The sequence below is a fragment of the Eptesicus fuscus genome, chromosome 4 (assembly GCF_027574615.1).
Source record: "Eptesicus fuscus isolate TK198812 chromosome 4, DD_ASM_mEF_20220401, whole genome shotgun sequence".
Classification (NCBI taxonomy): domain Eukaryota; kingdom Metazoa; phylum Chordata; class Mammalia; order Chiroptera; family Vespertilionidae; genus Eptesicus; species Eptesicus fuscus.
In genome coordinates, this window is record NC_072476.1 from 36,209,525 (window position 1) to 36,232,987 (window position 23,463).

Here is a 23,463-nt window from a genome sequence, read left to right on the forward strand (position 1 = left end):
CCTAAGCACCTTTCCATCCCAGGTTCCCTTCAAAGCTAATCCTAATACTTACTAGTTTTTGTGCTTATGCAAACACATATTCACTTTTATGTTTCCTTTATTGTCATTCAAATATTTAGAATAGTATACATACTACTCTGAACCTGGCTCTTTTCATGTAACATGTCTTGGAGAATATTCCATATCAATATGTTGAGAGGGCTGCTGCTTTATTCTTTTTCACGACTGCATGGCTCCATTCCTATGGGTTGCTATTTAGGTTGTATCAAGTGTTTTGCCCCTGAAGTACTGATGCAACCAATATCTCTGAATTTTTACCAAAATTGTCCTAGCCTTATAATGGGCCCCCTTGCCTTCCATATCAATCCTCTCCAGTTTTCTAATCCTCCACATTCCTACCTGAATAATCTAGCTCCACAGCAGGGTCAATTCTGTCACACCTCTGCTTTAACCCTTCAAGTTTTCCTATCACCCACAGAATACATTTAAATTTATCAGCACATAAAATCTTCTATGGGATCCCATTTGCCTGTTTAGTCTCACCTTTTCCTGCTCCCCACCAAATACGACAGTCAAGCCGAAATAAGAATTCTTAAAATGTTTCTGACTTGTGCATGCTTTCATGCCCTTAGCATCACTTACTTTCAATCCTTCCATGATTTTTTGGATGTGCCAGGGGTAATGTTGGGATCGACATTTAGTTCTGAGCTTGGACTCTCTAGGGAAGCCATATTTAACTGCTTGCGGCCATAGGTTTTCACCTGCTAGTCCCAGATGAGATTCACACCAGACATTAGCAATTAGCACACCTGCAGCATTTTTTATGCGGTGGGAATTGACCTGTTGCTAATGTTTGCCTCCTGACACCTCTTTCCAACCTCGGATCTGCTTTGCTATGGCCTCTGCGACCCATGAGATACCAGAAGCAAATTACATGCCTGGCATGTGAAGGAATATTCAGATATAAGTTCTTCCCCAAGGGCACTCTGGTTCCTACTCCATTGCCCTGCTCTGATTGGACACTCAGACTCCATTCTCTAGTTCTTAAAGCTAGCCTTCTGGCACACTTCTAATCTGACAGTATCTGGCATTTCCAATCTTACTATTCAGCAACTTTCCTTCCTCCAAATGCCCTTCCTGGCATTATTTTACCCAAGTTAAATATCATATTTTCTCAATTCTAAAGTAGGTTGATACTGTCTAGCTAGTGAGATGCCATTTTTCACCCTACAAAGATGTTGGCACACACACAAAAAAAACCCCACACACAATATTTGCTCATCAAGAAATGTCAGGCAAACACAAGTAACAGAAATATGCTAAGTGGGATGTCTCCTTATTCCTTGTCCAAAATCAAACATTTGTGCCACAGACAATCAATTAGAGGAGTACACTTTAAAATGTGATTGTGGCTAACTAGCATCCCAGTCATGCATGTGTTTAAGGGTGCAGCTGACATTGATACAATATGGCAAGCATAAACAGGGAGATCTTTAACTAATTCCATTTAAAATGAATACTGAGTCTGAGTTATCCCTTCCCTCTACAAACACTCATTGGGGAAGAAGGAGTAAGTTTCTCTTTAGAGTGGGGTCATTCATGGGCAAATGGAAGGACAGACTATGTGTCATGATGGAAATAATGAGTGAACTCTGTTTTAAAACCTCCCTATGGGACCAATTGTTAGATTTATTTCCTGCACTAAGGCACTGTCCAAAGAAAAGCAATATTAAAATACAAACATCTCTCTCAGCAGGGGCAGCAATACATTGATGCAAAAAGAATAATCTCTATACATTTGTATTTAGCTTGCTACTCTGTTCAAGACTATTTTAAAGTAGATGTTTAAGAAGAAAAAAAAATAAGACATAATCCTTTATAAAATAGACTGTTGTAGAAAAGAATACCAGATACTGATATGTGTAAAACAGAACAGATTATAAATGAGTGTTTCAACATGATCTCATTTTTATAAATTCAAAAAATATGCAAATGTCAGGCCCTCTTTCTTCCCCAAATAAACTGAAAGACTAGGCTCCACAATGTTTATAGCACTAATATCTCAGTGGTGGCATGGGAGGGTTTTTTTTTTATATTCTTTTTACCTCTTTTAAAAAAAAAATTTATGGGCATTACATTTCTATAATAAAATACCCATAAACATTATTATTATAGATATATATTTATGAGCTTTTCTGCATGTATCTTTTTGGAAGTCAGGTTTTCCCATCTCCAAGAGTTTCTAGGTTTAATTAAGGCACACTCTCAGTGGAGATGAGCATTTAATGTGAAGGAGAATGAATAAATGGGATTTGAAGGAGAGGCCTAAGGGATTTTTTTTTTCCTCTGAGAAAAATGAGATTCAGGGCAGGTAGAGCAGGCAGAAGAGGCCCTGGGAATGTTTAGGGCTCGTCAGAACACCTTGCCTTCTTCCTGAGGCGTGCCATGAAGGTAATACAGTTGGAAAGAGACTGCCTTCCTGGGCTTTGACATCCAAGCAGGCTCTTCCTGAGTCATGGGACGGCCTGTATACATTTGTGAACAGCAGAAATATTGAGGGGAAAATAAAAGTTGCCTCCAAGAAACAAAAGCGGGGTGGGAGGGCCGGTGGGGAATGTGATTAAGTAGCAATCATTTTAAGTTGATGCGTATGTGATGAACTTACCACATTATTCCTATGTTAAATGGCATATAGACTTCATTTGTTTAAGAAAATCAATATTTAATTTTTAAATAAAGTGTGAGGTTTGAAGAGGAAAAAGCACATTTACTTGACTACAGACCTTTCTTGATATGCAGGACTCTTCCGACCCTCTTTCCTCTCCTGACCCCTCCATGAGTCTCTTTATGCCAGAGCTATTCTTTCCCAGTAATGCCGCACTGGTTTCATCTGCATTGCCTCATATTGAATGATCTACTAATCAAATCAAAGTGCAGGCTTTTAAAGCCTTTCATTTCTAAAATCTGAGTGGAGCAGTACATTAATTAATAAGAAGAGAACATTTCTTAAAATTGCACAGTACTTTTTAGTTTATAAAATGCCTTTATATTTTTCTCATTTCATCTTCAAAACCAACTCAATTTAAATAGCTATTTCAAGTTCCATTTCTAGCTTTTCCCGCTCGGAATCCATTTTTCCCATTTCTGGTAATAAGCCTCATTTTTCCTTAGATGGGACATGCCCCTCCCACTTCCATGTGGTTCAGATGAATCTGACTTTATCTCATCCCCAAATATAAGTGCAGATATGTGACTAGGGCTTAGGCAAAGAGTGTAGTCCACCTCTCTGGCCATAGTGATTGGTTCAGAGACAGACGTATGACTTAAATCAGTCCCATTGATTAAATTCTGGGACTTTCCTGAAGTTGATGATCCAACAGGCTCTAAGCCAAAAGCTCCTGGAAATCATTGGGATGGAAAAGGCTTCCTGGAATGGTGCCAACACAAAGAGGTGCAGAATTGAGAGATGGAGAGATACCACGTCTGATGGAGCTGGTTAGTGCTAGAATCAGTCGCACCTGAAGCCAGAGATACCCTTACACCTTTCAGCTATGTGATCCAGTAAGTAACCTCTTCTCCTGCGTCCAGTGGGAGTCACGTTTGTGTCACGCACAATCAATAGTCCTAAGCAGATACAGTCTCTGCTCCTCACCAACTCTGGGAAAAGTGGAGCTGCTGGTCTGTGCAGCCCTATTCTGAGACACCAGAAGACACCTGAAGACAGCCACCTGAATTGGCCCTTAGTGAGAGAGAAAAAAGAAAGAAAGAAAGAAAGAAAGAAAGAAAGAAAGAAAGAAAGGAAGGAAGGAAGGAAGGAAGGAAGGAAGGAAGGAAGGAAGGAAGGAAGGAAGGAAGGAAGGAAGGAAGGAAAGAAAAAAAAAGAAAAGAGAAATCTAAGAAGAAGGCCAGTAAGTTATGAATTATCACAAACATATTAGCATCTATTAGCAGAGATCATAAGTATTAGCAAGCAAGTTCCTAAGGCAGTGGTCAGCAAACTGTGGCTCTTGAGCCACATGTGGCTCTTTGGCCACTTGAGTTTTTAGCAAAGGCCAGCTTAGGAGTACCCTAATTAAGTTAATAACAATATACCTACCTATATAGTTTAAGTTTAAAAAAATTGGCTCTCAAAAGAAATTTCAATCGTTGTACTGTTGATATTTGGCTCTGTTGACTAATGAGTTTGCCGACCACTGTCCTAAGGGGATCAAGTTCTGATTAGAAAAACTCACAGGCTTTAGAATAAAAATAGCATCCAATGACCAGTTCTGAGATCTTTGTCTAATTTCTTAACCTTCTGAATTTAAGCTTCCTTATAAGCAGGAGTAGTAGTAATAATATCATCCTCACCAAGCTTTTGTAAAGACCTATGATATTGTAATGTAAAATACTTAGCACACTGCTGGGCACCAAGTAGATTCTCAGTAAAGAGTAGTTTTTATTAATAACTTGGGATGATATGAAAGAAGTAGACAACCTCAGTGGGATAGTCCAGCAGGATACCCTGACCAACTGGAGGAGAAATAAAGCCACTACAGAAGTCAAGAGCAGGGGGGTTGGGGGAGCGCGGTGGGGGAGGGGTGCATGTCACAGAAACAAAGAAAGAAGGCATTCAAGATAATGTGTTGAACACCACAGTTTTTCCTGGAACCAGTATTGCCAAAGAATACACTTTTGAATTTGGGACCGGCCTGTAAGCAGCCATCACAGTCTGATGAGTTTCCTAGAACTCAAATTTTCAATGCTAAATTAGGAAAGTCCTGGACAACCCAGTACGAATTGGTCACCTTACCAGACACCACACTGCCACATTCCTGAGAAGTGAGAGCTCCGCAGCCAGGAAGGGGAATTGTCAGGAAGGGCATGCCAACACTCTGCCCTTACCAAGGAAGACCAATGGTGATCACCTGAGCGCACTCCAAGAGAATCAGTGCCCAAAGTGCCAGGTGGGAATTTTAGACAAAAGGGAGCTAGCAACAATCAGTTCCCTTATTCTATTTAATCCTTATATGATTAGCAAAAAATTAAATCATTTATAATAGCCTTATATTTCAGTTATCAAGTGCTGAATTAAAATGGAATGCAAACAGTAAAATTTAACATGCTGCTAAAGATGAACATGCCTAAAATATTAATAACAACTCTAAATGATTTATAATGCCCTCTTGGGGTATATTTTATGATTTATTGATGTCATTTTAGCTGCTCCATGGGTGACAGAGTCACCTCACCATGTGTATGCTCTGGTGGGTTTCTAGGCTCGTTCAGAAAACCACACAACATACTCAGATCTTTGCTGCATGCACAACAGACTGTAGGTGAAGTAGAACAAGTAAAGATATGATTTTTTAAAAATAAATCAGAGAATTGTTGGGCTAAAAGTGATTCAAAATTAGTTATTTCTTATTTTCTCTACTTCATGCTGAGCCATACTAAAGTTGTCTTCAATAAATGTACATTTCACAACCTCCCTTATTAATTTATAATGTCAGTGTTTGTTGACAAGAAATTCTACTTTAAATCTAACCTATTACCCTTTCTACATCAAGCAAAGCCCATTTTCTAAAGAATAACTCATGATTTCTTTAGTAGTTTACTTCCCTTTTCTGACCTACTAATGCATTTTTCAAAACTTTCTGCTCATACCATAGATTTGCCCAGCTCTTCACTTTATAATTTACTTCTAGTCTCTCTTTGGGTTTTCTAAGACTTTCTTATGCTACCCAAAGTCTAACGTAATTAAAACTCATTTGTCTTTTATTTCTTTCCAGACACTGACTCCATCTCTCAGTCATTTTTTCCTCTCTAGAGACTGAAAGATACCCAGACCTCCTTTTCATCTCCTCTCCACTGACAGCCACAGGTGGACATAGATCCTGCACTTCTGGGGAATGGCCCAGGCTCAGAAATTACCGTTCCTTCTCTCTCCTGCCCTTCTTAAAAACGCCAAACCCTTTGACATAGGGATATGTGGATTTGGCCAGGGAAGTGGGGACTCTCTGAGAGCCCATTACATTAAATCATATAGACAACTGCCTGTCACCTTACTTGAAATTATAACCAAGACCCAGAATACTACTGTGTAGTATTCATAAACTAACAACAAACAAACAAACCCTCAGAGTCTTTTACTATGTGTTTATTTTTTTGTATCCAGTATGATTTACTTTTTGGATGCCAGTTCAATGTTGCTGACTCATGGTCACTATATTTTTTCACTATAGACATGGCTAGTCACTTCTTATTTTGGTGACATTTGTTTTTCCTCGCTATGTTACAAAACTGTAATTTCATAGGCAGCATGTAATGATCCTATGATGTAGTATGTAATTGCTAGCTAAAGTTTAAACTCTAACAAACAATTTACCATAGGCCCAAAGGCTAAAGGGAAGCATGGTATATGAAATGGCCATATTTCTTCTTTATCTCAGACATTTTGAAGATGTGATTATGCTTACAAAGATATGAATACACAATGGTTACTCAACATGCACCTGTTTATGGAGTGACTATATATAATTGAGCACCTGCCTGGTCATAGCTGTCTAGTGAGTACCAGGCCAGTTCTAACCAGGCACCAGGTGGGGGGGTCAGTAACTTGGATTAGGCTGAGTGGAAGCTCTCAGTTGAGTAGCAGTTAGGTGTTGCTTGGGACCTCTGGGGAGCAGGTACTGAGATGTCATTAGGAATGTAAAAGGCTTACTCTATGAGGGAGTAACATCTGTGAAAAGAAAGGAGAAAGTAGGATTGGGTGTGGGAAGCCATCAAATCATGATGCCAACCTAAAAAAAGTCTCTGGCAGCCCAACGAGGAGCTCTGAACAAAGAGTGCCTGTCGAGGGGTCAGTATCGGTGGAAAGGGTCAGGCTGAGGGCCAGAGAAGAGCTTGGCCTGGGCTCCAAAGTGGAAGCAGAACTAAAGGAGTTAAGAACTGGAAATGTCATCTAACCCTACTCCTCCAGCCTGAGTAACAAGCTCTTTCTTCAAAGAGGGTCTGGGTGATGCATCTCTGTATCTCTTACATGGGCTAAGACAGAAAAAGTAAGAGAGAGCCAGGGTCCAAATTCTTGAACTCACTGCACCAAGAATTGTAAACTGGGTGCAGTGGGTTCAAAACAAATAAGGTCAGGATTTAAAAGGGTGGGAGTGGGTTTTAGGGCTCGAGAGTGGCCTGAGCATTAAGTTTAACACCAGCTGGAATTTAATACTTCCTTTTATGGTTACTAAGAGAAGCCACAGGCGTGGATGGGTCATTGAGGCTGACAGGACCAGGGGTGTGCTATACAATAAAAAATATACAAAACATTCCACAGGTGCCTCTTCTTTAACTAGAGATGTGACTTAAGAACTTCGGGGAACATATGGTGTTTGCGCTATGATCTGCTGTTTTAATAGGAGAAGCCAAATGGCATAGACACCACTGATACCTACACATGAATGAAGTCAAGGGTGGTGGTTAAGGAGGCAGGCTCTGGAATGAGACAATCCGTCCAAGCCCCAGGACTACTGTTTCAGGTTCTGTGACCTCGGGAAACTTTATTTATCCTCACAGTTTCAGTTTATTAAATGTGAAGTATGGACAATAAATAATACCCATCAGGTGGGGTCGTTGTCCAGGTTAAACCCATGTTATGAAAAGTGGGAGTCCTGGACCAGCAGTGCCATTGCCATGTGGAAGTTTATTAGAAAGGTAGGCTCTTGGGCCCCATCTCAGACAAACGGAATCAGAATCTCCATTTTCCCAAGACCCCCAGGTGATTCTGTGCTCATGTTAACAGTTGAAAGGTACTGGGTTAATGATATAATGTACATTGCTTGGCATGTAGTAACCACACAATAGATATTACTTGTTTTTCTTTTTGTTCTTATAATGATTGCTATTTTCATTCATCTTGAGTCACAAAGTGAGAGCGTGAACAAATCTTGCATCACTCAGCCCCCACAAGGCAGCTGCCGCCGGCTGTAGAAGCCCTGAGAAATACATCAGAGCCCTGGGCACTTCACTGCTGGCAGCCTGAGTTTAGCACCCTCCTTTTCCACCTGAGCGCTTCATCCTGCACATCAGAGCTCCAGCCGCCACAACTCCATTGACCACAGCTCCAAGGAGGACAAGCACGGCCAAGATGCCTATAGTGGGGAAGACGGTCTGAGGAGGTAGTTCCCTTCTCTGGGTCAGGGGCTCGGGCAGCCCCTCATGCTGCGCATGGCACATGTATCTCTGCTCCTCTCCATAAGGCACCACCACTGCCATCCACTTTGGAAAGTCCCGACCTCTGCAGGCCTGGTCTCCACAAGCTCCGTGTCCTGGGTCTAGTCCTCCCTGTCGTGCTGCCAGGTCAGGGTGATCTCTGCAGGGTAGGAGCCCAGGGCCCAGCACCTCAGGGTGACCTCGTGGTCAGAGATGAGGTGGTGGGTCATATATGTCTTTGGAGGGTCGGCGCGCTACAGCATCTCCCGCCCTTTTACTAGGTATCTGTGGAGCCACTGCACGCACGTGCCCTCCAGGTAGTTCCTGCAGTGTCCCCGCAGCACCAGTCGCCTCCCACTTTCACAGGGTGATTTGATCCACAGTGTCTGCCCAGGAGCGCAGGTCCTCATTCTGGGCGATGTGAAAGTCAAACTTATTTACAAAGTAATTAGAAGGAATAAGGGAGGAAGGGAGGAAGACAGGATGGGAAGGAAAGGGAGGGAGGAGAGAGGTTGGCAGGTTATGGAGGGAAAAGAATTTCCTCCTAACTCCCGCAACACACCCCCTGTGTCTAAGTGGTGTCCTTGCATGCACTGTGGAGGGGAAGCACACATCTCTTAAGCCACTGTTGCTTGGGGGCTGTTCATTGGCATTGAGCAGGAAATATCTTGGTGCCACTTAATGGAGGACTCTATTTCACCTGGTCTCCATGAGGGAGACACTCATTCAGAGCCCTCCACACAACTCAAGAAAACAGCGAGAGGCCTATGCCACAGCTAGAAAAGAGAAGGTGGGTGCAGGGCAGTGCTCAGATGAGGAGGGAATGGAGGGACTGGCACCGAAGAGTTGCTCCCAGGTACACAAGTAGAGTAGGACATCATTATTTTCCAGAGCATTCCACACTCAAGCAGGTCTGTAGAAACAATTGATGAAGCCTGGAATTGAAGCAAGCTTTAACCCTGAGGTATGAAAAATTGGAGAACAGTCTAAAAATAGCATCATGGGCCCATCCGAGCATTGAGAGCCTGGGACATTGAAGAGCATAACTATTGATGAGGAAAAGGGAAACCCAGGAGAACCGGTATCCCGACAGAAAATACTCCCTGAGCCACTCGTGCAGAGGAGGAAGAAATGGAAAATGAGATCAAATTCCACTTTATGATAGCTTATAGTTTATTGTCCATATATTTTTTAAAAATATTTTTATTGATTTCAGAGAGGAAGGGAAAGGAAGAGAAATATAGAACCATCAATAATGAGAAAGAATCACTGATCGGCTGCCCCCTGCACGACCCACACTGGGGACTGAGCCCGTAACCCAGGCAAGGGCACTGACCAAGAATCAAACCATGACCTCCTGTTTTATAGGTTGACGCTCAACCACTGAGCCACACTGGCCTGGCTGTTATCTATATTAATGCTGAGGCTGGGCATTATTTTTAATTCCAGGGCTTGGTTTTGATTATTCTCAAAAATTATTTTATTATATTATATTTATAAAGCCCTCAGTTAAAAGGACCCTCAAATTATATCATACAAATATCTGGACCAAATAGACCCAAGCTGAACATTACATTAGGGTTCTGATACCCAGCTTGAGTAAAGAGAAACACTTAGAAAGCACTGCCGCAAGCTTGATTTCGCTCTCAGTGTAACATATCACACAGCCATCCCTCAGAGGCTATTGAAAGGTAACAGGTTAGCAAGCAATGTGAAACAAATCACTCTGTGAATAGGATATTTCGAATTGAAAAAAGATGGCACAATGAACCAGACTACAAAATATGTAGTAAGAATCCTAGATTTGAATGGAGTAGAATCAATAGCTGAAATTGAGGAAGTGTTTAGATTAAAAATGAATATGAATGTTTATAAATAAAGCTTTAATTAACATTTGTGCTTAAATAAAACATTACAAATCGTACTTTTAGCATCCCAGGGTTCTTCGGGGATGCACTGACTACAAGGGACTAACCACAGCCATGAATAATTCATGTGGAATAGAGAGCCATAGATAAAAAGAGGAGAGTAGTTGATTGGTATTTTTCCAAGAAATTGTTAATGTTACCTTACATTTTATTGAACCAGCCTCAAAAAATAACAGAGCCTGAGCATTATTGTTGCCGTTATTACCTTTCCTTTCCAAGTGCCATATCTTGTTCTCTCTTGAGTTGATATATTCTGATTAGTTTTGCTTACTTTAAAGATTTACTTTTTCTGGAAAAAAAATGCTTGACTAGAACCTCTCATATTTGAATTTATTCAGTTATAAGCACTGGTATCAAATTTAAATAATCTCCCTTATCTTATTGAAATCTGTTTGTTCATTTCCTTCCATTTAATATATGTAACTGTTCTCCAGTGCCCTTTCTCCCTAATTACAAAGAACAAATGTGTCTTTCATTAGCCACAGCCATAGCTACAGCCCCACATCACCCAAGGAATCAGGACAGCTGACACAAAGCCTGAAAATATCACCATGGCAGAATTGACTGTGACTGAAAGAGTCCGTGGGTCCAATTCAACTTGGATTAAGCCAAGGAACTGATTTCCAGGACCTCGAAATCAGCTGTGATGGAGCAAACAGGCAATTTAGTGAGAGTCACAGATGTAGGGTTTGGTTTAGGCTATTTGCCTCTTTTCATTTCCAGAAGAGCTTTAGTGGCCAATACTGTTCCATGTTTCCTATCAGGATCATCATTGTTTGTTGAAAGTGTGCTAGCCCTGGCCTGTGTGCCCAGTGAGTTGGAATGTTGTCTGTGCACTGAAAGGTTGCAGGTTTGATTCCCAGTTGGATTGCACAAGTGGGCACACACTGAAGGCAGATGAAGCTTCAGCTGAAACCTGGACAGGCTAGAGTGGCTTCCTGATCAATGTTTCTCTCTCACATCAATGTTTTTTCTCTCTCTGCACCCTGTCCTCCCCGCCCCCCCTTCTTCCTCTTTCTCTGAAATCAATGAAAAACACATCATTGGGTAAGGATTTAAAACATAAAATAAAATGTGTTGTTCACCCTGGTATATGAATCTAATCTAATGATGCACCAAGTGCCTCTCTTTGTTTGGGGCTTTTCTTTTATGATTTGGTGTGTGTGTGTGTGTGTGTGTGTGTGTGTGTGTGTGTATGTGCGCGCTTTTGTTTTTTGCTTTTATTCAGAGAAACTAAGATCAGAGCTCCTAATATTCAGCTTTAAGCTATTAGACTTTTTTATTTTTTACCTTTGATAAAAAGTCCAATTCTCCACAGAAGAAATATACAAATTGGACAAAATTTGATTTTTGTGAGTTTTAGAAACTGCCTTGGTTTGATGGGGCAACTTGAGGAGGAGCTTTGGATAAAGAAAGTCATTTTAGGTCCAGTCCCGCCCAGTATACACTCCTTCCTCCCCAACCTCTCATCCTCAACTGCTAAAACAAAACAAGACAAAACTAAATCACAAGGATCTTAGACTAGGAAGCTTAAACATCAAGCATTTATATCTCATAGTTCTGGAGGCTGGGAAGTTGAAGATCAAGCTGCCGACAGACTCAGTGAGGGCCAAATGGCCATCTTCTAATTGTGTCCTAATGTGGTAGAAGGGTCAAAAGCTCTCTGAGGTCTCTTTTATAAGAGCACTAATCCCATTCATGGGAGTTCTAACCTCTTGATCTAATCACCTCCAAAAGGCCCCATCTCCTAAGGATTTCAACATATGGGGATAGGGCACACGTATTTGGTACATAAAAACAGGCAACCAGATTTGCTAGTGTCAAGAGAAGTAGAGAGATGATATCAGTAAAATATAATATGTATTCACAGATTGTTTCTTGAATAAAAGCCAGCTTTGCCCCAGGAGGGTCCCTGATACCACATTTGAGTCCCTCGTGTCCATATAAGCAGGAAATCAGTTTACCCCTTGTATTCCCTTGCCCCTCCCTTCCATACATGTAGAAATTCCAGGATGATAAATAATCTCAGGAGGGAATTCTGCTTGTACCTATCTCACTGCTTTGCTACTTTGGAGTCAAATGTACACCCTTATAGCTGGAGAAATTAACAGCAGTTACGGAAGCTGGTTGATTTAGCATGAGTGGGCACACCGAAGGCAGATGAAGCTGCAGCTAAAGCCTGGACAGGCTAGAGTGGCTTCCTCTGCCCAATGCTGCTTGTCTGAAGTGATCAGCTGAGCTGGCCTCTGCCAGTATACCCCTGCCCAGGCCAGTGGTTGGCAAACTCATTAGTCAACAGAGCCAAATATCAATAGTACAACGATTGACATTTCTTTTGAGAGCCAAATTTTTTAAACTTAAACTTCTTCTAACGCCACTTCTTCAAAATAGACTCGCCCAGGCTGTGGTATTTTGTGGAAGAGCCACACTCAAGGGGCCAAAGAGCGGCATGTGGCTCGCGAGCCGCGGTTTGCCCACCACGGGCCCAGACCATAGTGACTCTTCCGGTTCTGTGGAGCGGTTCCAGTTTCTTAGCTTCCTACTGCAGCTCTTTCGATTCACTCCCCGGCCTTTTCCCCATGTCAGGAGCTTCATCCTGGATGCTGGTACCAGGAATGTCATGGATCCAAACCACCTGACCTCTTACTTGTCACCCCTTAGAAATAGAACCCCCTTCTATTTTCAGACCCCAGCCAAGGCTCAGATCTTACCACCAAGTGAGTGAAAGGGGAGGAAAAATTCATCAACAGCTATTATTACAGGATCTCTAACCCCTACACATTCTAGGTACAAGGCAGTTTTCTACTTTGTGTATAATGCTTTCTTGAAAAGATTAATAGCAGCTAAATGTGAGAATTTTGAAACACTACTTGGGATCCATTTCATGTGTGCTAAAAATACATTTAATTATCTATTTCATATATACTATGGTGAACGTGGTTGCTTCTTATAAAAAATAATGGGAGGGAGGACAAAGTCAAAAAAAGATTATTTTTCATAAGACAATGGATAGAACTGTTAGGCTCTTAAAATATAACCATTTGTAGATTTAATAATATAAAGTATAAAAAATGTAAGAACAAATGCTACTTTTTGATTTTAAAAAAAGCTTTAGATAGAAGTAAATCAGCATATAGACTCAAGAAAAAGAATGGCTTCAGACTTCTTAGCAACACCACCAACACCAAAGACTATGAGAAATGCTAATTTTTGAGAAAAAAATGATTTCCAAATTAGAGTTATATTCTCAATCAAACTCTTATGTCTTGCAGTAGAATCAAGATACCTTTAGACATATAAGCCATGTTGGCCAGGTTTGTTTAATACAGAAGTTTCTCTAGCCAGTTGCTATGGTCTGAATGTTTGTGTCACCTCAACCCCAAAATAAATGCATATGCTGAAATCCTAATGCCCAATGTGATGGTATGGGGGGAGAGGGGGTTTGAAAGGTGATTAGGTCATGAGGATGGAGCCCTCATGAATGAGATTAATGCCCTTATAAAAGAGAAGACTCAAGAAAGCTCCCTTCACCTGACAGGTGTTGCTCAGTGGTTGAGCGTCAAACTATGAACCACGATGTCACGGTTCGATTCTCGGTCAGGGAACATGTCTAGATTGCAGCTGATCCATGATTCTCTCTCATCATTGATGTTTCTATCTCACTCTCACTCTACCTTCCTCTCTGAAATTAATAAAAATGAATTTTAAAAGGAAAAAAGAGCCCAGCCGGCATGGCTCAGTGATTGAGCATCGACCAGGAGGTCACAGTTTGATTCCCAGTAAAGGCACATGTCTGTGTTGCGGGCTCAATCCCCAGTGGAGGGTATGCAGGAGGCAGCTGATCAATGATTCTCTCTCATCACTGATGTTTCTATCTCTCTCTCTCCCTCTACTTCCTCTCTGAAATCAATAAAAATATATTTTTAAAAAAGAACAAGCAGCCGAAACAGGTTTGGCTCAGTGGATAGAGCGTCGGCCTGCGGACTCAAGGGTTCCAGGTTCGATTCCGGTCAAGGGCATGTACCTTGGTTGCGGGCACATCCCCAGTAGGGGGTGTGCAAGAGGCAGCTGATCGATGTTTCTAACTCTCTATCCCTCTCTCTTCTTCTCTGTAAAAAATCAATAAAGTATATTTAAAAAAAAAAAAAGAACAAGCAAAAATAAAAGCTCCCTTGTCCCTTCCAACATGTGAGGGCACAGTGAGAAGTTAACAGTCTGCAATCTGGAAGAGGGTCCTCACAGAACCCAAGCATGCTGGCACTCTGGTCTTGAATTTCCATCCTCCAGAATGGTGAGAAATAAATTTCTGTTGGCTTCATGCCACCCAGTCTGTGATATGCTGTGATAGCAGCCTAAATAGACTGACCCGAGTTTAAGCTGAAAGGACTAGTTATGAGATAGAGAGCTCACAGACTGGCAGGGAGAAAACAGACTGTGCTTCTGAGAGTGACATCCCAGCACCACTAAGGGAATCGCTGCCTCTGGCATAAGCCGGGAGGCTGCTGTCACAGGTGCCAGTTCCAGCCTCTGCCTCCACAATCTCCAGGAGATTGCTGCATCAGGTGCTTCAGCCACACATTGGACTCCAGCACCCCACTGTGCTCTCTTACCCAGATCTGCACCTGCCAAGTGGAAGCCTCAGCCCCGCCTCTTTCCCAAGGAATTCAGCTCTGCACACAGAGTCTGACTGGCATACATGCAGCTGACTGGTGGAATCAAAATCATATGTCTGCAATCTAGCAACTGAAAAAAAATGACTGAAAAAAATGTTCTTTGTTAAGAATGCAGAATTTATAATGTATAAATGATGGGGAGGAGATGTTTAAAAAATTGAGGCATCCTGAGTGATAAATGACCCCTACATGCAGATTTCAACTTTTACCTCTTATGGACTCTTTCTCAGGAAACAACCAAAACATACTAATTTCTTTGCCAAACCAGGAAATAGATCAAGAAAGAAGGAGATACAAAATTAGATAATAGGGGATCAAACACAAGGAGACAGACAAAGGAAGTTCCCAAGATGATGATGAAGGGAAGGTCTAAGAGGCCCTAGGTGTGAGCAGGAAGATGGAGCATGCACAGGGGGTGGGAAGGGGGAAGGGGAGAATCAGATCCATTACCGATGCTTTCACTTCTATTGAAAATATCCAATGGACCTGGAGAGTATTATTCTGAGTGAAATAAGCCAGTCAGAGAAAGATAAGTAGCACATGATCTCACTCATATGTGAATCTAATGAGCCAAGTAAACTGATGATCAAAAATGGACCCAGAGTCATGAAAACATGAACAGACTGTTGAACCTCAGCAGGAGGGCAAGTGAGGGTGGGTGGGAAGAGATCAACCAACGAACTTGTATGCATATATGCATAACCCATGGACATAGCAGTTGGGCGGTTGGGATCTGGTGGGGGAGGACGGGAGTGGGCTAGAAGAGGTTAATGGCGGGGGGAAAGGAGGACCTATGTAATTCTTTCAATAATAAAGATTTAAAAATAAAAAAGAAAATATCCAGATGACTGAGACCCTGGAGATGCTTTCTCAGTGTTGGGGGTCCCATGAGGGAAGGCAGAGGCAATATTTATACCAAAGAATGGAGAAGTAGCTTGCAGGGTGAGCAAGCAAGGGTACCAGCCTGTGCCTGGGCAGTGATGGGGAGGGGAGGAGGAATGCAGGACAGGAGGCAAGGCTGGGAGGTGCCAGGTGAGGCTGTAAGATAGACTTGCTGAGTCTCAAGGCCTAGTGATGACATGTAAAAGAGGCAGCTCCCTCTGAAGCCCCAACATGGCTATCTGCAGACTGTCAACCTGGAGGTCACAAAGATCTGAGTCCTCCCAGGAGCCTGCAGGACCCCACCACGCTCCCTAAGTCCACCTGGAGCCCATGCTTCAGTGTGAGTCTGCTGGGGAAACACAGAGGCTCTCTCAAGGGACACCCTGGTCCAGCTCTGGCTCAGGCTGATGGGGACAAGAAACTAAAGTGGTGTCCACCATCTCCCTCCTTCCCTTGAAGGAAGCCTAGGAGAGGAGCCTCCAGCCCCTGGGACCTCCCCCCACACCAGGGCTGAGGCTAATAATACAAGTGTGTCATCTTTTTAAAAAGCCTCTTTTCCCAGCATTAGCTCCTGGTGTTTATCCCTAAAGTAGGAGGCAGCCCCCAGCAGACTGGAAGCTGCTCCTACCCCCTTCTGGCAGGAACCTTCAAGCAGGTCCTTCAAGTCACAGGTACCAGGAAGATGGGGGCTCTGCAGAAAAAGAAAAAAAAAAAGTATCCAGAGAATTATGATAGGCACCTAGAGCAGTGAACAATTGCAGGAGGAAAGGCAAGTATTAGCCCTGAGAAAATAAAAAAGGTTATAAATAAGGACATATAATCTTAGCAGGCTCCATGTCTCAGACGTGAATAACATTTGCATGGGCATGATGGTGTAAACACTCGGTATTGATAGTGAAGCGGTCATGTAACTACATTGGCGGGTTAGAGTTGGAAGGAAGAGTACAACGGTTACAAGCAGTAAGTTCTCATCTTCCCCTTTAGGAAGCCAAAGAACTATCTAACATTGAAAAGAAAATCAAGAAATCCTATATAATCCTATATAATAAAGAGCTAATATGCTAATTAGTCTGAACAGCTGAATGACCTTCCGGACGAAGCTGGGGCTGTGAGGGCCGGCCGAGGCTATGAGGGGCTGCGAGGGATGAGCCCCTTGCACAAATTTCACGCATCAGGCCTCTAGTAGTAATATAACCATATTAGAATGGGGAAGTAAATATCAAAAGAAAGTTTTTTTAATGTCAAAAATTGCTGCCTTGAGCAGAATTTTGGAGCAGGAAGAGGTGAAGACTGCTGTTTTCATTATATGCCTGACACATATATACTGTATATGCACACACATTAATTACAATAAAAAGTTAAATGAAGGAAAAAAGTATCCTTTGTAGCCTCTCTCCTTGAGACTTATACATTTGTCTCAAATTCTCCCCTTTCTATGGTACACCTGTTCATTCCATAAACCATTCTCTCATCCTGTCAGGATGACAAACTACATTGGCTACTGGCTCCTTCCTGAAAATCAACCCTAGAGAAACGATAGGAGCCAGAGGGAAACTTGAATTTGAGGAATTAATAACAAAAAATAAAATACAATAAAACACTATGAGAAGTCCCTGGGGAGTCCGAAGACTCAGGAATTATTATATGGGAGATGAGTGAGGGGTGGGGAGTAGGGGGGAAAGGAGAGAAGCTTTCAGCCTGGGGGATCAGCAGCCACAGGTGGCTGTGAGAAGAGAAGTAAAAGAACAACATAATGTCCTGCTCTCACCTCTCCCCGACAATCAACAGCTTCCCAATCACTGTGGAAACAGGCAAGGGGCAGGAGGGTACAACAAGGAGAGATGAAAAGGGTGGATGTGTACAGGCCAGCTACCCTTTGATACTCACCACTGTACTCCCCCACTCCTAACCTCCAGGGTAAGGGGAACAAATCCATGGAGAGACTCTCCTGGAGAGTTTAAAATGGTAAATACAGCCTGCTTAACAATGGGGATACATTCTGAGAAATGCATTGTTAGGTGATTCGCTGAGTGCACTTATACAAACCTAGGTGGTATAACCTGCTACACATCTAGGCTATATGGTATAGCCTATTGCTCCTAGGCTACAAACTGTACAGCATGTTACTGTACAAAAAAAACACAAGACTAAATCAAGCACAAGAGAAAATGATGCAATCAAGAGGCACAAGAGATATATAAGGCTTCTGCCAACATAACACAGCATACTGTTTTACAGCAACCTTTTGTTTAAAAGTAGAAAGACTTACACACTCTAAAATAACAATTAAAAGTATAGTAAAAAAAAAACAACCAGTAACATAGTCATTTATTATTAAGTATTATGTACTGTACATAATTGTATAAGCCATACTTTTATGTGACTGGCAGTACAGTAGCTTTGTTTACACCAAGATCACCGGGAACATGTGAGTAATGTGCTGTGATATGACATCACTAGGTGATAGGAATTTTTCAGCTCCAATGTTATCTAATGGAATCACCATTGTACACGTGGTTCTCTGTTGACCAAAACATTGTTATTTGTGGAAGTGGGCAAATTGGAATAATCACCACCAGTTCTTGGCCTTTGAGGCTCTCTTTCCTGGCTTTAATTCACCTACAACAACTGGAGGTTGGGCTATAGCCATTTTCCAACATAAAACTATGTGTAGTAACTGATACACTTGGAAAGAGGAGTTTGAAGGACAAAATAACCAGAAATCCATGTAAGTTCAACTACTATATAAGAAAGCAACAAACTCAACAGTGTAAACATCTAAATAGAATTATGGGAGGAGATGGAACAAGAAATTAAAATAATGAAGATGAATATATTAAGAAGTTAAGGCTGATATCAGCAATATGAAGCAAGAACAAGAAAAAAAAGGTCCCACTTGAGTACTAGATATGAAATTTGTAATAACTGAAATGAATAAAACAACAGATAAGAAATACAGCAAGATGAGTAAGTTGATGCATAAATCAGTGAGCTTGAAGATCAGATGAGAAACTTCTGGAAGTCAACAGGAAAGTGTAAAAAGATAGAAAATACAAAAGAAAGCTAGGAGTTATGGAGGCTGGGAGGAAAAGTGCGAGCAGTGAGTTTGTGCTGGTGTCAATTTGGCTGAACTACGGCTCTCTAAATTCCTTCTCCTGTACATTTTCAGTTATGATGGGCCGTAAGCCAGATCCCCTGATCTTGTTCTATTTGATGGTCTCTTTGTTATCTCTGAAAAAATTTTAAATTCTTTCCATATTTTTGATGATTTTTAAATTTTGTTCTGATGTTGCTAGGTTTGGAATTTTCCTTATCTCCTTTTAATTGTTTCTCTCTTTCTGTATCTGGGTATAATAGTCAGAGTTCAATCAGAGAAGCAAAACCATTAGGGTGTGTGTGTGTGTGTGTGTGTGTATACATAATAACATATATATAAACACACATACACATGAGTTCACTAAATTATTTGTCTAGTTAGGAGAAATATACAGATATTGATAAGCTTAAGAATTATTAGGAATAAGTAAACATGAGTAAGTGTCTTAAGGGCAGCCACATGTGAATAGAAATAGAATAATTTTTGAGCTAGCAGAAAATAAAAAGTGTAGTGAATTAAAAATATGAGACATGGCCCGGCCAGTGTGGCTCAGTGGTTGAGTGTCAACCTATGAACCAGAAGGTCACAGTTCAATTCCAGGTCAGGGCACATGCCCTGGTTGTGGGCTCAATCCCCAGTGTGTGGTGTGTAGGAGGCAGCCAATCAATGATTCTCTCTCATCATTGATGTTTCTCTCTCTCTCCCTCTCCCTTCCTCTCTGAAATTAATAAAAATATATTTTTTTTTAAATGAGATATGGTAGGAGAAATAATTCCTAATATAATAGTAATTACAAGAAGTACAAATGAAGTTAACTTACAAATAAAAAAACAAATATATCTGATAGTATTAAGAAATAAAAATAAAATACAAAAATATGTTGTTTTTGAGAAACATTCTTAAAACCAAAAGATTCAAAAGGTTGAAAATGAAAGAGTAAAAGAAAAAAAAAAAAACACCCATGAAAGAAATCTGGAATTCCAATCAAAATAGCTGATAAAAAAAGAACTTAAGGTAAAAGATAAACAAAACAATAAAGCGCTAAGATATAAACATCACAAACATACTCATGCAGTGAATAATAGGTTATAATAACTGACAGTGTACAGGAGAAATACTTACAGTTTTTAACAGCTATCTAAAATGTATAATTAGTAGGCTTATTCTATTACCCATACTGTTTAGCTCTTTGATAGGTATGTTCTAATGGCATGCTATATATAATATATATCTTTTTATATGTGTGCTATAAAAGTTCATGCAGCAAATAGCAAATACAGATTTTAGGCATATAAATACTTATGCAAATTTATTAGGCCTAACAGAGGTCTCAATAAAGTTTTCAGGAACAATATCTTATAGATCATATCTTCCAAACATAATGAAATAATAGTAGACATGAGTAACAGAAATTTTTTAAATGTCCCTTATTTTGAAAATACTATGTTACTAAATAACTCATAGTTTAAAAATGAAATTATAATCAAAATAAAGAAAAAAATCTGGAATTAAATGAATGTGAAAACACAAAATGTATGGGACATAACTAAAGTAGTATTTAGAAGAGCATTTATACCTTTAAATATACTTATCCGGAAACAATAAGTTTAAAAGAAATATGCTCAGCATCCAACTGAATAAGTTATAAAATAGAACATCAAGGCAAACCCAATGAAGAAAAATGATATAATAAAAAAGGAAACAATATAATTTTTTAAGTAAAGGAGATTAGTAAGACTAAAAGCTCTGCCTTTGAAAGATTACCAAGACAAACCTGATAAGTCTCATAAGAAGAAAAAGAGCCAACAAAAGTAAATAAAATAGGAATAAAAAAATAAAGATAAGGGAATAATTACAGATTTTAAAAACAAATGTAAATAAAGTGGATAAATTCCTGGAAAACATACAATGCCAAACTGGTAAAAGAAGAAAAGGAGAATTTAAAATAGACTCACAAGAAATGCAATTGGTAGTTAAAACTCCAGTCTTTTTCTGTCGGAGCCACTGGATTGAGAGGAGCGAGGCCCTTTCCTCTCCATACCAGTGTGTGTGCTCATCCACTGATACCAGTGTACTCCGAAAAGGGGGAATCATCTGGCAAAAATGTCACTTTGCCTGCTGTGTTCCAGGCTCCCATTTGACCAGATATTGTGAATTTTGTTTACTCTAACTTGCGAAAAAACAATAGACAACTCTGTACTGTCAGTGAACTGACAGGTCAGGAAATCAGTGCGGAGTCTTGGGGTGCTGACAGAGCTGTGGCTCAAGTTCCCAGAGTTCGAGGTGGTGGAACTCATGGTTCTGGCCAGGGTTCTACTGAAAATACGTATTGTGGGGGCCACATGTTTGTATCAACCAAAACCTGGTACCACTGGCACCAGAGGGAACACAATGCAGAAGCAATATACTGTCTACTCCGTACTTCTGTCCTGGCTGCCACGGCCTTACCAGCACTGCTCATGTCTAAAGGTCATCATATTGAGGAAGTTCCTAAATTTCCTTTGGTGGTTAAAGATAAAGTTGAAGGCTACCAAAAAAAAAACAGGAGACAGTTTGGCTTCTTAAAAAAATTAAGGCCTGGAATGATATCAAAAAGGTCTTTGTCTCTCATTGGATGAGAGCTGGCAGAGGCAAAAAGAGAAACTGTCATCATATCTAGAGCAGGGGACCTTGCATCATCTATAATGAGGACAATGGTACCATCAAAGCCTTCAAAAACATCCCTGGAATTACTCTGCTTAATGTAAGCAAACTGAACATTTTGAAACTTGCTCCTGGTGGACATGTGGGCCATGTCTGCATTTGGACTGAAAGTGCTTTCCACAAGTTAGATGGCCTATGACACTAGGCATAAAGCTGCCTCTCTCAAGGGTAACTACAACCTTCCCTTGCAAAAGATGCAGGCCTTAGCACAGTGGTTCTCAACCTTTCTGATGCCGCGGCCCTTTAATACAGTTCCTCATGTTGTGGTGACCCCCAACCATAAAGTTATTTTCGTTGCTACTTCATAACTGTAATTTTACTACTGTTAGAATAGTAATGTAAATATCTGTGTTTTCCGATGGTTTTAGGCGACCCTGCTATCGGTTCTCAACCTGTGGGTCGCGACCCACAGGTTGAGAACCGCTGCTGTAGAGCCTAAGACCATCGGAACACAGATATTTACATTACGATTCATAACAGTAGCAAAATTACAGTTATGAAGTAGCAACGAAAATAACTTTATGGTTGGGGGTCACCACAACATGAGGAACTGTATTAAAGGGTCGCGGCATTAGAAAGATTGAGAACCACTGCCTTAGCAGAATCTTGAAAAGCCCAGGGATCCAAAGAGCCCTCCATACATTGAGGCGCAATAAGATTCATCTCATAGTCCTGAAGAGGAATACATTAAAACACCCGACAATCATGTTGAAGCTAAACCCATATGCAAAGACCATGCACTGGAACACCATTCTTTGCCAGGCCAAGGACCATAAGCTCCAGGTGGGTAAAGCAGCAGCAGTGCTAGAAGCCAGATCAGATAAGAAGGGGTTTCCAGGCAAGAAGCCTGTGGTAGGGCAGAAAGGAAAGGCTGTTGGCGTATATGAAGCAGAGCAGCTTTTGGTGAGAAAAAGGCTGCAGCTACCAAGAAACCAGCGGCTGAGAAGAAACCCACCACAGAAGAAAAGAAGCCTGAGGCATAAGTTTAAATTTGTTTATTTCATAAAGGTCAAATCACTTTGGACAGCTAATTTTGAAGAAAAATCTTATCAAAGGCAAACAAACAAACAAAAGGACAGCAAATAATACTCCATCCCAAAGATCTCTAGATTTGGATGCTTTTAAAATGGACTCTATCGTGTGGAATCTCAGAAGGAAGGTGGGAAAGGGTGGGTGGGTAGGAGGTTATCAACCAAAGACCTTGTATGCATATACTAGTATGCATAACACATGGATGCAGATAGGGGGGTGGTAAGGGCCTGGGGTGGGAGCAGAGGGGGTGGGGAAAGGAGTGGGCTGGAGGGGGTCAATGGGAGGAAAAAGGGGACATATATAACACTTACAACAATAAATGTTTAAATAAACAAATTAAATTAATAAAATGTACTCTATCAAATTTTCAAGTAAACAATTCCAATGTTACATATGTTGTTCCAGAAAATATAAAAAAGAAACAGTAATTCTCAGTTTGTTTTATGAAATTAATACAATCTCATTTTCCTCATGTTCCTGGATTTAAGCCATGGTTCAGAAAGTTTTCCTCACTCCCAGGTTATATAGGAATTCATCCACCTTTTTCCTAGTACATATATGGTTTCATTTTATTTTTACATTTATGTCTCTGACCCATTTGGAATTTATTCTGCCCCATACTATAAATAATAGATCCAATTTTACTCTGTTCCCATATGGCTACACACAGTGGTGTGCTGATGCTGGCTCATGCCAGTTCGAGAGAGCTGGTTGTTAAATTTTCAGGAATGTTGTGATCTGACTGCTAAGCAAAGCCATTATAACCAAATAGATTACATAAACTTACAATGAAATAAATCATGTTAAAAACAAACCTCATCACCTTCTAATTATTTTAATATATTTTACTATCATCAAGAGTCTTGAGATTATTTACTTCTACAGTGTCCATATGATGGAAAACTATAGAATGGTATGCTGTTGTACATCTCTTTTCAATTTGATATTAAACAATATACTA

At 40.8% G+C, this 23,463-nt stretch overlaps 2 pseudogenes; one reads left to right on the plus strand and one right to left on the minus strand.

The window, feature by feature from the left end:
* Positions 1–7,927: 7,927 nt before the first annotated feature.
* On the minus strand, positions 7,928–18,320 carry LOC103286208 (patr class I histocompatibility antigen, B-2 alpha chain-like; annotated as a pseudogene).
* Positions 18,321–18,742: 422 nt separating this feature from the next.
* On the plus strand, positions 18,743–22,453 carry LOC103286207 (60S ribosomal protein L4-like; annotated as a pseudogene).
* Positions 22,454–23,463: the final 1,010 nt, after the last annotated feature.